Raw genomic sequence first — 5,787 nt, forward strand, 5'->3', positions numbered from 1 at the left:
GTCATCGATTGCATTTATTTAACAATCCAGCGATACGAACCGAGAGATTTGGGAAATCCGGACGAGGTTTCAAGGATAATCGTAACATTATCTTAATTAGCTCGCGCGAAATGCGTATTGTAATACAACGTTCACGTCCGACGTTTTGCTCAAAATGGATTGTCATAACTATTGTCAGGACGCCTACGCCACGGTGGCACTTATCAGCGTTTTTGATAACTAATACGTATTTCTTTACTGTCTTGAAAGCATTGTCTAATGTAAATGCGCCGTAAGCCCTAAGGCGCGTATTCATAGTCCAGCAACTAAGTCGAAACTAAGAAAGTTGCAATTTAAACTATGTTCACATTACCAACATAAAATACTTATGGCCGGTTGTTCAATGTCTGATTAGCACCAATCGGAGGTAGAAGCTCTGGTTAAATACAACGACTGCTTTATCGATCACATGTTGTAAGCATGATGTCGAAAACGTCGATAATGATGTTTAACCGGCAAGTAGTGATAACCAGACATTGAACCACCGGCCCTTAGTTTCGTTTAAAATACCTCACTAAATTAAGTGCGTTCATACACGCGTTTCTTTATTTGTCTTGACAGCTTTGTAGCAACCCTGTGTTATTGTTTATTTAACGGAAAGAGATCGCGAATGTGAGTAATTGCGTATATTTTTATATTCTGAGTTGTTTGTGGTAATTTTTTAGATTTTAGATGAGTGGTCAAAAGAGAAATTAAAAACAAAAACGTCCAAACACAATGACATATCAGTAGTGGGACAATACTTTTTTCGATTATTATCGATAAAATTAGAGCCGACACTGATTTGTTCGTGATTTGGTTCTTGGTTTAAGATAAACTACGTACTTTCATCTTAATTTACTGAGAGACTTTACAAGGCGAAATTACTTAGTTTGTACTTAATTTATAGTCGCATTTCAGACTTCTACTAAGTAGTTTCGACTTAGTTTACGATATAGCAAAACGAGAGTGAAAATGTATCGATTTTTCTTTACGATATTTTGGAAAAATTACATTTTTATTAAATAATATCAAGTTTGATCATCCGTTTATGTAATTTTTATTTCATTGCATGATTATGCAAAAGAATAAGGTATCATTTTGTTGTTAATTGTGTGAAATAGCAAGAACAACCACAGTGATGTGAAGTCGATGTTTATCGAAAGCATGCTGTGAAACATACAAATAGTAGATATCTAAATGTTATGCACAAATTTACTTTAAAAGAACTAGCGTGAAACTGACTTATTATTTGAAAATTTATCTAAATTATTCCAATTATAAAATTGTGATGTAGCTTTATTCGAATTGTAATACGCATTTAATTTCATCTTCCGATTAAAATGCATCGATCTTTGTATATTTTAATTGGAGATTATTCAATATTATCAAAATCACACTCTACCAACTTAATTTTTACATATTTCGTCTGTTTTCCCTTAATTTGATAAAATACTTCTCTGCAACTTATAATTGAACGTTCACGTTCGACATTTTGCTCAAAATGAATTGTCTTAACTATTGTCAGGCCTAGACAATTATCAACATTTGACAACTAATACGTATTTCTTCAAGCTGAAATAAGTCAAGAACGCAGAACGTATACTTAAACGCAGTCTGTATACCCAGAATTTTGCCGATTACTGGAGCCCCCAGTGTTGCTTACTATAGTGTTGCCACTCATCAATGCCTTTTCATAAACTTACAACTACAATTTTTCGTGCTATAATAGATCGTAGCTAAATATAAACTACTTATGTTCAACAAAAAACCTTATTCAATAGTAAATTTCAAATATTTTAGACGTATTTTCAATAGGATATTATAACTTTTGTACCATCTGCAAAACTGACGATGTGGCAACCATCTATAGAAGGAAGAAATCAGCTGACACGGAAAAATCTAAATTAGAGGTGCAAAACTATCGATAGTCAGACCATCGATAGTTTTCGATATTATTTTCAAAACCATCGATATATCGTCGATAGTATCGTATTTATATGGTTTTCGCTCAATTTTCGTATGAAGATTTCCTTAAGAATATATTTCGAAACTACGTTTGGATATTCTTGTAAACTACTGTACACTTTTTTTAATTGTTTAACCGTTAAGTTAGAAGTAAAGTTATTGAAAATTTGAAATGAATTGAAATGGAATAAAATTGGGCATACTGAAATTTTATATTTGTGGTTTTAGATATCCTCCGTCATATATAAGGCATTCATCAAGTAAATTTCAATTTTAGAAGAAGAAACCATTTTTTACCTGAGAAGTAATGGTTTTTATTTACCTTTTCATAAATAGTAAATAGTGGTTGTTGCAACACCGCCTTATTATTAAAACGAGAAATGAAAGTGTGGCAACCTTAAATTGACAATTAAAATACAACCTTCGGCGTGTATGTACACCAACGCGACGATAGCTGAAATTGAATTAAACTACCATTTTCTTTGCATATTATACTTATTTTATTGTATCGGAAAACCAAAGTAAGAACCATATTTGCCAGTAATTGAATTGTTTGTTAATACTGCTCTCCTTAATAAATAGTTTTTTAAAGCTACTGTCAACTGGAAACTAGCGTTTGATTCTTAGAAGGCAGGTGCTCTTAAAGTTGGTGGACCAACAGTGGTGGTAAATATTGAAAGTTTTGGTATAAATTAATTTGTATCAGTTTTTTAGCGGTATTTTAAAAGATGCAAGGTTTGCCGTCATTTTCGAAATTTGACATTACTCTTTTAAAAAAGTAGCAACCAAATTTTTAGTTCAACTTGGATGTTTAGGAGAAATGAAAGGAAAAGAAGAAATAAAACTAAAATAAATACTGAATCACATGTCTGTCGGACTATCGATAGGACCAAAAAACAATCGATAGTAGGGAAAAATAAAAAACATCGATACTATCGATAATGCCATCGATAGTTTTGCACCTCTAATCTAAATTCCGCAGATTTCTGCGCTGCGGGCTACAACTACAGAAAAATTCTGCGGTGTTGAGTTTTCATTTACATTGTGCTCTGGTAAGACAGATCGTGTCAGCTGACTTGGGTTTACGTACCGATAGGTTTACGTTCTTGACTAATTTCAGCTTTATTGTCTTGACAGCATTGTCAAATGTAAACGCGCCGTTAGACGGCAGAATGTTCTAGAGTTGCCAGCAGCCGGATTCCAACTTTCGCTATAGCTAAAGCTTCATCGCCAAAAAATGCTAAATTTATTTTTAGCGATTTTCGCGATTCTATATTAAAAGGTCATCTCTAAAAATCTCCATCTCTGATCAATTTTTGGGCAGATTTTAGCGATGAACAAAATGAACCAGATAATGTGAGTGAACTGTTTTGACAGGTCATGTAGCTAAAATTGCGATTCCAGCGTTGTTGTTGTTGTTGTAGCAGCATACAAGTTCCCCAAAGGATTTTTGGGGAGTGTTGCTGGAGTGACAGTGGGGCACCGAAATTGCGCATATGGAAACTGTGCATTTAGAAATTACAGTATATTTTGCTTTGCTGCCTTTATGCTTAAGTGCACATTTAAGATACCTAACATTTATAAGGAAACTCCTCCGATATATGCATTCAACATACCTGCACATTGGCGATACCTGCCTTAAAAACTGTGCAACTATTATCAATTATCAAAGAAAGTATTACGTTTACCTGCACTGGCCCTACAATTATCTAATTTTACAAGCTTTTATTTATTTTGCTCATCTCGCAAAACAACGAAAATGGGTATCAATTAATGTAGTTATACAGATAATTAGATACCATTCGGTAAAATTTTCGCTTGCAGTAATTTCTACGTGGTAAGTGCTTCTCCATTATTTGGTTTCATAGGGATTCGGATACCTTCCTCATTGAAGTAGTAAAGAAAATTCGCTTAAGTGCTTTTTTCGGTTAAGTGCACAAGTTTTTCGTGCAAAGAAAGATGGGCAGCTAAGCAAAATAATTTCGGTTTCAACCGAAACTGTGCATGTATGCTTTATTTCGGTTTTTGCCATATGCATTATTTCGGTTTTAAACCGAAACTGTGCATGTATGCACTACTTCGTTTTTTTTTCATATGCATTATTTCGGTTTTAAAACGAAAGTATGCATATGCATAATTTCGGTATTTTCTCATATGCATTATTTCGGCTTTCAACCGAAACTGTGCATGTATGCATTACTTCGGGTTTTTCATATGCATTATTTCGGTTTTCAACCGAAACTGTGCATGCATGCATTATTTCGGTTTTTGTTATATGCATTATTTCGGTTTTCAACCGAAGCTGTGCATGTATGCATACCTTCGTCTTTCACATATGCATTATTTCGGTTTTCATCCGAAACTGTGCATGTATGCTTTATTTCGGTTTTTGTTATATGCATTATTTCGGTTTTCTAACGAAAGTGTGCATATGGATAATCTCGTTTTTTCTAATATGAATTATTTACTTCTACTTAGTAAGGGTTTTAATCCCTAAGCGCGGCTAAAAGCCGCCTACGCAGAGAAAAGTTCTGAGCAAAAATACTTCCGCTCTTCTTTTCCGGCAATACAGAAAGGAGAATTCTACTTAGTAAGGGTTATAATTCTTAAGCGCGGCCGAAGGCCACCTACGCAGAAAGAAGTTCTGCGCAAAAATACTTCCGGCCCCCTTTTCCGGCAACACAGAAAGGAGAATTCTACTTAGTAAGGGTTATAATCCCTAAGCGCGGCCGAAGGCCGCCTACGCAGAAAGAAGTTCTGCGCAAAAATACTTCCGGTCCCCTTTTCCGGCAACACCGAAAGGAGAATTATACTTAGTAAGGGTTATAATCCCAAAGCGCGGCCGAAGGCCGCCTACGCAGAAAGAAGTTCTGCCCAAAAATACTTCCGGCCCCCTTTTCCGGCAACACAGAAAGTAGAATTCTACTTAGTAAGGGTTATAATCCCTAAGCGCGGCCGAAGGCCGCCTACGTAGAAAGAAGTTCTGCGCAAAAATACTTCCGACCCACTTTTCCGGCCACACAGAAAGGAGAATTCTACTTGGTAAGGGTTATAATCCCTAAGCGCGGCCGCAGGTCGCCTACTCAGAAAGAAGTTCGTTTTCATGTATGCACTATTTCGGTTTTTGTCATATGCATTACTTCGGTTTTGAGTCGAAACTGTGCATGTATGCATTACTTCGGTTTTTGTCATATGCATTATTTCGGTTTTGAACCGAAACTGTGCATGTGTGCATTACTTCGTTTTTCTCATATGCGTTATTTCGGTTTTCAAACGAAAGTGTGCATGTATGCATTACTTCGGGTTTTTCATATGCATTATTTCGGTTTTCAACCGGATCTGTGCATATATGCATTATTTCGGTTTTTTTCATATGCATTATTTCGGTTTTCAACCGAAACTGTGCATATATGCATTATTTCGGTTTTTTTCGTATGCATTATTTCGGTTTTTTTCATATGCATTATTTCGTATGCACAGTTTCAATATGCACAATTTCAGGGTGCCGTGACAGTCCTTGGCCAGATATAAATCTGGGTCGTACCGGTTACGTAGACCCGACTGTCGTATTTTGCGTATTTTGCATCGCTTAAAATGTCGATTTTTCGCTTAAACTAATTAAAAATTGGTGACTAGAAATAATTTCTGCTAAAAAATGTATCAACAAATCATAGCTAATTTTCTTTTCGTTGTTCGTTTAAACTCTTCAACTATATAGAGAAAACTTGGTAATTAAAAGGAAAAATGGAAAACTGCAACAGAAAAGTGACAAAAAAACACAAATGACTGCTTGTACAATAT

Source organism: Rhagoletis pomonella, unplaced genomic scaffold (genome assembly GCF_013731165.1).
Source record: "Rhagoletis pomonella isolate Grant_MI unplaced genomic scaffold, Rhpom_1.0 Rhpom_scaffold_00005, whole genome shotgun sequence".
NCBI lineage: Eukaryota > Metazoa > Arthropoda > Insecta > Diptera > Tephritidae > Rhagoletis > Rhagoletis pomonella.